The sequence below is a fragment of the Myiozetetes cayanensis genome, unplaced genomic scaffold, assembly GCF_022539395.1.
Source record: "Myiozetetes cayanensis isolate MyiCay16 unplaced genomic scaffold, myiCay2020 scf1, whole genome shotgun sequence".
Lineage (NCBI taxonomy): Eukaryota > Metazoa > Chordata > Aves > Passeriformes > Tyrannidae > Myiozetetes > Myiozetetes cayanensis.
Genome location: NW_026086604.1, coordinates 116134529 through 116147439, shown reverse-complemented (window position 1 = coordinate 116147439; position 12911 = coordinate 116134529). Strand labels below are relative to the sequence as shown.

Below are 12911 nucleotides of genomic sequence, written 5' to 3'. Positions count from 1 at the left end.
GTCACAGTATGAGGATCTTAAAAATGCTGACATGTATTAAGAAGGCTCATAACTTCTAATTAGAACAATTTTTACTGTTAGAGCCAAAATTTACCCACATTCAGACTTTTAGAGTGGTTAACAAGGAATAAAATTGTTATCATTTAAGTCTGTACATACAGGTTGTGCCACAGTCTAATGAAAGCTTCATTTAGATGTCATCTTTTACTTATTAAAAAAAAATGAACAAACCAATAATGCTGTTATAGCAACACACATGGAGGAGGACAGAATGCAGTACTCCATCCTCCCCTCATGAACGTGAGTGTCAGAGGCTGAAGCCATGCTCTTAGGAGAATAGAGAGACAGGCATAAATAATTCAGTGTGTTTTAGAGCCTTCCCCAACCCAAGAAAACTGAAATAGCTGTGTATCCACCACAAAGTACTCTGAGCTTAGCATGACAGAGTTCAAACTAAAGAAAGGAAGATTTTCTTATTAACTTACTCTAGACTTCTTATGGTTTGGGTTTTTTTCCAGAATAACACTGTGTACTTCTTCTCTGAAAGCTGTAACTTGGTACTGAAATAATCTTTTATAAAGCTCAAGAATCTGACTGCTTACAATAAAATTACTTCTCAGAAAAATAACTTTATCCTCCCATATCAAATAGATATCAACTCTTTCCAAGCCAAATAATTTTCCTTGTTTGGCAAAATACCCTGAAGACACTAAGCACGAAGTAATTATTAGTTTTACAAAGTTACAAATTATTTGAAAACTGGCTTGCTGACAGTAGCTCTCACAGTTGCTGTCTTATCTACTGAGGAAAAAAATTACCAAAAGTAAAGATTCAGTATTATGAATTATTACAATCTCAAAGCTCTTCTAACGACTTCAAACAATTCCAAAACTTATTTCTATAACAGTAAAACTGCTTCTGCTCTTTTTTCTTTCAACTGAAAACCAAAACAATAGATTTATAATGGAAGTGCAGCACTCACTAGGAAGCAGTGGTTGAGAAAAAAGAATTAGTGTGAGACAAAAGGGTCAAAGTAGGGGCCTGTCATGAAATTTCACTCATGTTTATTGAACTGAACCAGTATTTGCTCTTCATGTTTCTTTTAATTGCTGCTCACTTAATGCCACGCAACTTTTCTCAAGAAAAGCTAAAGATGCCCTCAGGAGCACATATAAAAACCCTTTGGGTTTAATGCAAGTTTTTGAAATGTTAATTAGTACTTATTGTTAATCTTAATTAAGATTTACACCAAATGAAGAAATTCTGAAGTAGCTATTCCTGTGCAGAGCTAGTCCTTTCCCAGCAACACACTGTTTAAGACATTTTAAGTGACGGACATGTACAAACAGTTCTGCCCTTATCACAGTATGCAGTAGTTTTGTTTTCTACACCAGTATAGTCTCTTGCCCAAAAATTTAATACTATCCAGTCACTGCCATGTAGAACAAGGCCAGACCTGTCAGCTACCACCATTACAGCTCCTCTTCACAAGAAATCAAAGCAATGTTCAGGTAGACAGTAAAGATGAAAGTGTCAGTGAGACCAAGCAGTCAGCACTGACAACAAAGAAGCATTCATCTTGTGTTGGGATGAGTAGCATTCAGCTGTAAAATTTGCCTTGTATTGATTTGACTCAGAAGCTGGCAAAAATTCAGCCTAATCAAGTCAAACCTTCACCTAGGATCATAATTGCTTCATTCATTAATCAGCACAGCAATCCTAGCAAGCCTTCCAGCATGGATGGCGGCAGGAACAACACACCTTGCTTTCATTCACCTTAGTGAGGTTGCATGGACATATCACACTAACTCATCTGTCAAACATTTTCCGTGTTTGTCTTCAAGAGTTTTGTTGGCACAACCATCAAGCTTTCTGAAGCACAGGCATAAACAAAATACAGGGTGAAGTCTAAAACTCTCCTAACTCCCAGTTTGTCAAGCATGCCTGTGATTGTCCTAGATAACCCACTGTTAATGCTGGTAATAATCAACATGATGTTTTCAAGACAACACGGGTGTCCACAAAAACAAGGGTGGGAGGCTTAAGACTGAGGTTTCATCTCAGATCTCCACAGTTGTTTGGTCAGAACATATACCCAAACAGGACCCTGATCATATACCCTAACCTTTCCACCCTCACTTCTGTAGTTTCTTCAAATTAAAGCTGATCCTTAACAGATGTTTTAGGTACCAGAAATACAGAGGCTGCTAAACTTCTTTCTGCTAAGTTCTGAGTGCTTCTGGTTGATGATCACATTTTCTCTAACATTTATCTTGCAAAAGAGATTTGAGCTGCTTTTAAAGTCCTTTTAAAAAAGACACATTAAGCCTTTTATGAAGACATATAATGTGTTTCTGTGTATTAAAGGATGACTATATTTTGTGCTTTTATAAAACAGAACCCCAGCTGTGCTAACACTGCTCAGCTATTTCAGTAATGTTTAGATTTCAATAAACCTGTTTTCATTGTGACCAGAAATGGTAAGTGACGTAATCTACAAGAAACATTTACAATAAAAACCTGAAAGGCAGCATCTGAACCACGGTCCTCATATTTGGATCAAGGCTGTCTTGTCATGAAAGGAAGAATATATTGAATGGCCCACACATGATATATTCTCAACTCTTCCATATTTTTAATGGGGTGGCAAAAGAAAGGTCAGTTACAATTATGAAAATTTTGTTCAGGGCTAAGTTATGGGTTTTGAACCTCTCTTATAACTTTCAAATTAAGATGTTTCTTGTGCCTGAGACAAGCTTATATTTTCATTTACAAATCAAGCCTAGTGTCTTATGCACATAGAGACTTGTGATCTCTGCACCCTGTAGAAAAGCAATGCTTCCTGAAACAGAAATGAAAAGCAAAATTCATTCAGCTGCAGGCACAGAACAAAGACAGCAAACTGAAAGACACAATAATAATACTGTTCCCATCTTAGGAAACACTGGAAAGTTAGGTTTTTTATTGGCAATTTGGACAGTTTCAATGCATGACTTATCAGGAGAGAGAAATTGCATGCATTAAGAGACTGTTCCTGAATATGAGCACAAAACCATGCCAGATCCCTGTGTCCCTATGGTCTGGACATTTCATTATCAGACGTTAGTCAAATTGTTTGACTCTTTCCTTACTAACAATGGATGATGACACCAACTTACTGCTTGAAGGTGCCACGTTCAGCTTTGATTGCCTCTGTCCCTCTAAGCTGTGCCTGACAAGATATCCAAGAGGAGTTTATAAGTAGCTGAAATTTAGCAAGCCATGCTCAACTTTTTTTCTTTTTCTTTTTTTTTTTTTTTTACATTAACTACATGCCAAAATGTTATCAATAATTTCCTCAAAATGGGCAACATCTCAAACCTTCAGTCAGAGATTTGGGATGGCCTTTTTCTCCAATAAGTTTCTTTTATTTTTTTAATTACAGGAAGTAGCAATTCCCTACACAGGCATAAAATCAAGTTGCACTTCAAAGCTTTCCTAAGCTGTATGCTCCCTTCAGTCATTTAACTGAATAAATGCATAATAGGCCTGGAAGGAATTGAAAATATTTCTCTTGCTGTGTGTGGGAAAATATGGAATATTCCTGGCAACAGCAGCCAGATTGTTTAAGGCCATCTAAAAACAGATAGTGGCCACCAAATGAGCATGCTAAAACTCTTCAGCATTTACATTCCTAACAAATGGTAAGACTTCAGCTGTTACAAAAGTTTACAGTCCATTGACTAAACATTTTAATTCTACAATACACCCTTCTCCAAGCTTTCAAAGTATGCATCTTTCAAAATAAGACAGGATCTTATTTTTTGCCCGGAGAAATTTGAATTATGCTAATGAAAACATCATTCTATTTAAAAACAAATCAGGGTCAGTCATCCACAAGACAACAGGTTTCAGACTCATTTCCATCACAGGCTGTGCATACAGGGGAAATTCATTATTTATACAGACTTTTCACTGAGTGGATGTCAATGCTTTTAATTAAGTCTCCAAGCAGTCACAGAACTCTATCCCTTTTGTAGCTGATATTCCAGCCCTCAGTCTAAGGTCATATTTGTAATACTCTCCGTTTTGTAAAGAAGCACCTGTTTTCCTGCTTCTGCCACTGGTGCAGAGACCCATGTTAGGAGCTGCTGGCATCCAAAGCATCTTTGTGCAGCACACAACTTCATAATGAGAAGTTGCTAACTGCTGCATAATACTTGGGCATGTAGCTTTCGCTTTCTATAAAGAGGCATCACAATCCCGTTTGGCGGGTCGGTCAGGTCTTTATCACTGCACAAGAGAGGCTGCCCACCTCCACACACAGCTGGCTAATGCACACTGACTGCCAGTCATTTCAAATTAGCAACATTGTTATGTTAAAAAAGGGTAAAATAAAAAGCATCAAAGTAGCTTGTTGGAAGTTTCCCTTTAGTTTTAAATACACTACAAAACAACAGCAATGAGACTTTGCAAATGTTAGGATGTAACACAGCACATTGTGTCAGAAACCATCCATTTGGGTACCACACAGAAAAGCAGGTCTAGGTAGCAATTCTGTTTCTCAATCTGCTGAATTTACAGAAAGAGAAGGCCAATACACTACAGGGACAATGTCCAGTCTTCGCAACTCTTCAAGCCCATAATAAAGCAAGAAGTTCTGAGTGGAAGCTTCTAGCATAAACTAGTACACTTTTCCACAAATAAGCTGTGCAAAGCACCCATGGTTGGTGACTTCTGAAGGAGAGGATGGAGAGCCAAATTCAGCACCCTTTACCAAACATACTGAACTCAGCAAGTGTAAATAAATGGAGCTTATACCTTACTTTGCCAGGAAAAAAAAGTTACAAATGTCTTCCAAAATGGGAAGTTGCCATAAAAATCTCAAACTCTAAACATCAGAAATACTTTTCTGGGGAGGAAAAAACCTGACTGATACCAGTACAGGATTCCCATCCATCCCACTTGTCTCAATATAACACCTGTCTTTTTAGACAGTCTGTGTAAGCTCCGGGACATAAACTGCTTGGAAAAGTCCACAGCACTGTGAATGGTTTAAGTTAACTTCAGTCTTGGTTCATCTCAAATCGCGAGAAGTCCTGGGTTTCACAGAGATCAACTTCCTAAATATCTATGATTGAGGATTTACCTCAAGATTTCTTTTTGTTTGGCTGGAAAATTTGGAGTGCATGCTATGAACAAACCAGTATGCTTGGAGGTGCCTTAAATCCCTAATTCTAAAGCAGCTTTTAGAGCAATAGGTGAAACAGTAATAGCCTATAACCAAATGAGTCAGTCACTTCTCACAAGTCCATGTATTTATTATCTTCTAATCTACTAAGTATATTTAGCATTAGGCAGTTTGCATCACAGAATTTACCAAGTGTATTGCAGCACAACCACATCTCTGGGATTATTAAAGTTTCATATCTTACAGGCATGAATGGTTTCTGCAGGGTTAGATTTATGCATAAGTGCACTCATAGGATCAAGGCCCTAACAAAGCTGTCTTCTGTTTGAGATTCTGGTTTTAATATGATTTATTTCCTCTCTGCTCATCAGTACTGGAGAAAATGGAGTTTTGGGGTTTTTTGCTTTTTAAGATAGGTTAGTCACAACCTCTAGAATTATTATAGCAGCATAAACAGAAATGCCAGTTTTGCAGGCTCTTGCAGGAAGGTATGTCTGCCCATCAGACTGCTCCAGTGCCTGAAACCATCACATACCCACCTGAGCGTAACATTATGCTTAGAAAGGCACATTAAGGCATCTAGGTTTCAAGGTGACCATATGAAAAGGCACCTTCAAGAAAAAGAAGGGGGGAACAACCCACGCCTGGTCCTTAAATTGCTGAAGGGAAAACATCAGCGAGTAGAGCGGGCAGCCATGGAAAGAAGAGAGATCGGAGAGCCTTGCTTCAGACGGGAACGGGAAGGGCAGCCGGGGACGGCATTTGCCGACACCAACCCCAGTCACCGAGTCCTCCCCCTGCCGCGGAGCCCCCACCCGCACGGCCGGGCCGGGGGAGGCGCCGGCGCAGCCCCGTTACGCGGTGCCCGCGGCCCCCGCCCGGGGTGCAGGTGCGGGGAGGTGCCAGGGGACATCGCCGCTGGTGGATACCGCCGCCGGGGGACATCGCCCGCACCAACCACGGGAAACCGGCTCTGCGCCATCCTCCCGCGCCATCCCCGCTGTCCCTCTCCCTCTTTCCCTCCCTGCCCACCGCCGCCGCCCGGCAAGCTGGTGGGGCGAGAAGCCCCGCAGAGTAGGTCGCTGCTCGCAGACCCCGTCACTTTGCCCCGCGCCGAGCAGTAACACACCAGCCCGGGGGCGCCGCTCAGAGCAGGAAAGTGATGCCGCGGAGGTGCCGCGGAGGTGCCGGGGTGATGCCGCGGTGATGCCGCGGAGGTTCTGGGGTGATGCCGCGGAGGTTCTGGGGTGATGCCGCGGGGGTTCTGGGGTGATGCCGCGGAGGTTCTGGGGTGATGCCGCGGAGGTTCTGGGGTGATGCCGCGGAGGTTCTGGGGTGATGCCGCGGAGGTTCTGGGGTGATGCCGCGGAGGTTCTGGGGTGATGCTGGGGAGATGCCGCCCTGCCCCGCGGCGTTCCCGCACCGCTCCCGCTCCCGTTCCCGCACCGCTCCCGTACCTGCGCCGCTCCCGCTCCTGCCGCTCCGCTCCCCCGGCGGCGCCGGCCCCGCCCCCCGCGCGCGCAGCCGCCGAACCGCTCCGCGCAGAGTCCCGGCCGGGCGGAGGCGGCGGAGGGCGCGGAGGGCGCGGCCGTGTCCGTGCTGCGGCCCCGGGAAATGCCCGGAGCGGGTGGGAAGTGTCTCTTGCTGGAGATATTGAAGAACCGTCCGGATGCAACCTTGTGCAATGTGCTCTAGGATGACCCCGCTTGAGCAGGGAGGCTGGACCAGATGACCCGCTGTGGTCCCTTCCAACCTCACCCGTCCTGCGGTTCTGTGGAGAGGCGTCCACGTTTCGCGTGTGGTTCTTCAGTCTGTCTCAGGGACCAAGAGCAAGCATGAATGCACCCTTCTCTTGAAAATGAAGGGTATTTTTTTATTCCGTTTTATTCATGTAACTGAATGGTTAACTTGTACTCCTCTGTCTCACACAGAGGATAAGTCTTGAAAGTAAAGCAGGTGATTTGAAATACGGCTGCTGCCTCATTAACCAGTCAAACCGCTGCATAGGGGCTACACCAAACTTAGCAAAGCTGAAGAGGATGACCTCATGAGAAGGAATTTCTTTACAGAAAGGATTGGTAAGCATTGGAACAGGCTGCCCAGGGAGGTGGTGAAGTCACCATCCCTGGAGGTGTTTGAGAAATGACTGAATTGGCACTCAGTGCCATGGTCTAGTTGACATGGTGGTGTTCAGTCAAAGGTCAGACTCGATGATCTCAGAGGTCTTTCCTAACCTAAATGATTCTGTGATTCTGTGGTTCATGACTGGGGACTTTTCTGCTGGCTGCATGTGAAGTGTCACAGTAGGCTCCTGCCTCTCCAGCAGCTGAACCCCATGAGCCTCTCAGCTCTTTGGGTGCAGCAGCATCACCACCACCAGGCCAAAAGCACGATGACACTGACCGTCCCTCTGAGGCTCCGTTCAGAGCACAGCAAGCCTTGGTTGTGTCACGGGGAGCAGGTGGCCTGCTCTGTTTGCCAAACCCGCTCAACTGGTGCTGTCCTGTGTGCTCCATCCTCAGCATACAACCAACCCGTGCCTCCATACAGAAGTGAAAATAGTTTCACTGCTAGGCGTCATCACACAGGTCCCTGGATAAACGTTTAAACTGCTAAACATGATCTCCTGGTGATAAGGCAGCACCTTTACATTTCTATCTCTGTCTTCAAGGAGAGGAACCTTGCTGCACACTTCATCAATTCCTGCCTCAGAGCAGACACTAAGTGTGGGAAAGAGACTGCCAAGAATGTTTGATGAGAAGATAAGATGCTGGGGAAGAGGTCAGAGAGGCAAGGATGAGCCAGCAGACAGAATAAAGAGCATTAAAAACCAGAGTATTTTTGCATAACAGCAGCAAGAAGGAAGAACGTTAGGTTGGTGCAGAAATGTGGAACTTGGAGGCGGCTCAGAGAATATAGAAACCTATGAAAGAGCTTTGTACCTAGGTTCAAGAGGTTTATTCTCAGCTATTGTCTCATTTCACAGATTTTAATCTTTTTTTGCCAGCAGAACCAATTACCTGAAAGTACTCTATCAGCATGTCCTCTGTAGTGCCATACAACTTGATGGCCAGAGTTGAGTTCCTCAGGATATTTGCTTTTTCTAGTATCATAGAATGGTTTGGGCTGGAAAGGACCTTAAAGATCATCTAGTTCTCTGCCTTAGGTAGAGACACTTTCAACCAGACCAGGTTGCTCAAAGCCCTAGCCAACCTGGTCTTTAACACTTCCAGAGATGAGACATCCACAACTTCTCTGGGCAAAGTATTCCTGTGCTTCATCACCCTCCACGGTAAAGATTTTTTTCCTAATATCTAAATCTATCCTATTTCAGTTTAAAGACATGGGTCTGCCTGTGTTCAGAAATTATGGATAAGCTTTGGACACTGTTGCTGTCAAACTTTAATGCAGACCAGAAGTTGCAGCTTCATTATATAACTAAATGAGAAAATAATTTTCTGGTCCCAGTTTCAGTGAATGTGAAATACTGTGGCATCTGCCCCTTTCGGGGGTATGTGGGTAACCTGAATAAGGACTAAGAAGTCAGTACTTAGGCTTAATGCTTTTGATTAAAAAGCAGGGCTGATAATTAGCAACATGGAGCCCTTCATACTACTACCATGATATATTTTAAGCAAGACCTTTGCTTTTCTCTGCTATCAGCTTTGCTGTCACCAGAATTACACTTCAATGTGTTCTGTAACAGAAAAAGAAAAGACTGTATATCTCCTGCTTAAAATATATAACTGAAAGGTGATGTGAATCCCTGAAAAGCTGAGGACTTTATACCAATTTAATCGTAACAACTTCACTTGAACATAACAACCCAAATTCCTTGCTCTAGAGTTACATCAGGGATGAGCTGCGTCATAGGCATCTTTCTTCTTAGAATCAGAAAGATAGCCAATGAAAAGAGCAGGTGCAATTTAAAAAAGGGTTTAAATTATATCCTATAACACACCACTTATATTGCCCATATTATGCTCACTTAGATGACTAAGTCTATGCTCTAATTACACTGGAGATAATTATGGCTGAGTATAATCTACCTAAGAATGATTAAACTGTCTACAGAACGATTACACACTGGTGACACAGAAATCTTTGATGCTTCCTTTCTGTGTAAGCTGCCATGAACTAAAGCAGCAAGGATGAGTGGTTAGAGCACAACCCTGGGAATCAAGAGAGCCTGGGGTGTATGTTGTTCTACCATAAGCTTGCTGCTTGGCTTTGGATAAATCTTGTAGTCCCAAGTAATTAAATTACCTCACACAAGAAACGGGGAGAGGATTTACTCAGAGCTGCATCTTTAAAATCTTTGAATGGAGATTGCTGCGTAAACAGAAAACACAAAATTGTAAAAATTAGGACAAAGCCACAATGCTTATCTATTGATTATTTCCTCTTTGTCTTCAGTAACATAACAGCAGAATTTATGGATTTAAAATTATTTCTTTTCTCCTGTAAAAGATTGGTTTCCGATGAGTTGCAAAATGAAGCAGGAAGGACACATCTTTAGAAAAGAGAATTTCAAAGAGCCTTTGTTCCATGTTTTATCTGTGAAGGAAGAGAACAAAAGGGAAACACTGCAACATATAGCTTAAGTTACAGTGGTTTTTCATTCTTCTTTAAACACCTCAGTTGGAGATCAAAGCTTATTCAGGAGAACTAGTACCCCAAAATCCTCAAGACACTGCAGCACTAGTCTTTGATTCATTATTTCCAAAATACTTTCCTCTGCAAGTTCAAGACAGCAGCCATGCAACTGATGGAACTAGTTTTCTCAGTGCATTTAAAAGAAGAGAAGCTGGCTTAATGTAGATTGGTAGAAAAGACCATCTAAGTGCTGAAATTATATTAAAGAATGTAATGTGATAGATTTTGGTGAAAGGGTAGTGCAGCCAAGAAAACCCTTTTGTTGGTATTTATTTTTGTTATTTCAAGCCACCATCTTAGTCTTATTCTCTCTAGTGGAGCACTGATTTGGGGTACCTAAAAAACAGATGAACTGGGGTTGTTCAGAACAAATGTGCCTGATTATTGCTGCTAAGTCAGAATTCTAAGCCTATACCTATAAAGGCAACCCACTAAAATTATTCCTCTTGTGGTGAGTTATAGGAACAAAAGCTTTTTATATACAGAAGAGTTAGTAACATTGAAAACACCTGTGAGACCCTTGTTAATAATAATACCATAGGCCAGTAAGTGCAACTGATGTCATAGAATGGATCTAAAGAGTGAGAAGTATCAGTGGCACTTGTGTGTTTGGGGGCTTTTTTTATATGTAGTCAGGAGACTGGACCAGAGAACTGAGAGTATTTCTCCCACACTAAAGGTGGCTTCATCCATAACAAAGAAAGAGGGTGGCAGGTGCAGTATTATGATGTGAGATAAAGATGTCACCTGCTGAGCTCTGTGGATGTTCAAAATGAAAGATAGGAGAAATCCTGGCTGCAGCCTCTTAATCCAATTATACCATTGAAGATTAATCTATGGAAATGGCTGCAGCTGTAAAGATGTTATTGTAGGCACAATGTCAGGCTTAGAGGCTGAGCTCTTACTCATGCACCACAGAAGGTAATTCATATTTCAATTACATAAGTGACATAACAGAACACAACTCCTCAGTGTGACAGGGACAGAAGACAGCATGCTGCAGTCACCCTCAGTGTCTAGAAAGCTATTAGGCACAACACTGAACCACACAACTAAGCTGCTACATTGCCCAGTCAAAAAGGTTGCCTTCTTCTGGAGTAATGATTTACCAATATAACATCAGTCTTTTGCTTTTTTTCATAATTTTTGGCATCCTGAGAGGATAAGCCAGTAATGACAACAAAGCAGCAGAAAATACAGAGACAACAGCATTAAATCCTTATGCAATGATCCTGTTTAATCTTCATGTATGCTTCATTGTTGTGACGCTGCCTGTACAGAAATGCTTGCAGCAGACCAATGAACTGCAGAAGGCATCTCACTTGCCCCAGCAATAAATGTGCTACAGTAACTATGTTGTTAATATTATATTAAAAATCAAACATATTTTTCCTCAGCTTAGCATTAATCATCAAATTGCAACTACTTGAACATCAATACACAAGAAAAAACATTATTTCTGGTGTTACACAGGTGATACAGGAGTTCATGAAAGTGACTGCATACCTGCTTCAGTTTTATGTTTTATAATAGTGCGTCCTGTCCAAATAATTTATGTGTAAATTGCTGCAAATTAAGTCACAGCACTTTGCAAAAAGATCGGACAGTAATACAAGGGACAGAAAATTCTACTATGTGATTTATCAGCCATCTGGTGTGGTGCAAATAGCACTCATTCAAGGGAGGTTCTGATTAGTAACCACAGCAACAGGTCTGCTGAGTACACATAAAAAGTTATGCATGTGTCAGCAACCTTTCCTCTCCTTACATGCACATCACACACTGCGGGCTGTGTGCAGTGGCATGTCCTTCCTGGGCTACAGATATTTCTGTGGCAGCATTTTCAAATATTCTACTTTTAAAGAGATTTAAAACTTGGATAGCCTTTTGTTTTGTTTTGGTTGGTTGGTTGGTTGGTTTGGGGGTTTTAATATTTTTTTTTTAAATTGTAAATATGACTTTAAGGAGTCCTGTCTCTAAAAAGCTCTCTAGATGAAGAAGTACTTTTCCTTATTCATGGAAGTGGTAGATATCTGCAGGTGGGATCACTGATAACAGAAATACTTCAAACTAAAATAAAATAAGTCCTTTTAGCTCCTGTACTTCCAAAAGGATTGGAAAAATGTATTTTTTAAAGTGTCTGCAATTGAGTATCTCTGTGACAAAAGAGGCCATATTTACATATGTGGCCTTATACAAAATGTACAACTGGAAAACAGTAGTTATTAAGAGATGGGAAAAATTACAAAGCTGACACTGTATTGCACGTTTCATGCTGGTTGTGTGTTATTCCTTATGTACATATTTTAACAGAGAAATGTAAAGAATAAATTACCCAGCAGGCTTTAGACTTCCTTATATTTGCTGCTTACATCAGTCAAGAAAAACTGGATGGTACTGAGAGATATTCCCCTGATTATTTTCTCTGCTATTCCCTCCCCAGTGCAAGGGCGGGCCCTGATGTTTTCTTTAAGCCTGCCTTTAACTTTACACCCAGCGGTGTGACAGCATGAGCCTGGCTGGTGCCACTCCGGTCTGTCCTGAGGCACTGACACATCCTACAGCTGCCTGCTCAGGAAACAAGGTGTGAAGGTCCAAAGCCAGCAGGGATCTGGCAGAGCACATGAACTGGTGCCCTAGAGCCACTCCCCCTCACCAGCCTGTCTCCACCCAACCCCACCACTGTGTGAATGGCAGGTTGTGGCTGTTCCCAAGGGTGCCATGGTGAGCTGGGCTTGGCTCAGGTTAGCAGTGACAGAATCTGGTACCCAATGCAGAGGAGCATCGGCCATTTCTGCTCCATACATGCTCCCACTGCAGTTTGTGCTTGTTTGCCAGCTGTCAGATGAGCACTACATCTCTGGGAGCTTTGCTTCAGTCTGAGTTGGCAGAGGCGGAGTATCAGAGTGCATGTGCACATCATGATATCCGTGTGACCACATTAAGTCACTGGTAGTGACAACAGCAGTGACGAATGATGGCACATAAGGGCTGCAATACTGGATGCAAATGTAAATCCTTACCTTCTGTTAAAAGAAAGGAACATCACCAGTCTTACCTCTCTTAAGTATTGTGATCAGTGTTG

At 42.3% G+C, this 12911-nt stretch overlaps 1 protein-coding gene across 7 annotated transcripts in view; it reads right to left on the bottom strand.

Moving 5' to 3' along the window:
- The window catches only part of SCRN1 (secernin 1), a 129471-nt gene extending 122798 nt beyond the window's left edge, over positions 1–6673 (bottom strand). For 3 of the 7 annotated variants that reach the window (XM_050320486.1, XM_050320468.1, XM_050320478.1), the window contains exon 1: positions 6300–6380. The gene's annotated coding sequence lies outside the window, so the exon portion shown is untranslated. The other 4 variants (XM_050320444.1, XM_050320459.1, XM_050320450.1 and 1 more) reach the window with 4 other exon arrangements.
- Between the last annotated feature and the right edge of the window lie 6238 nt (positions 6674–12911).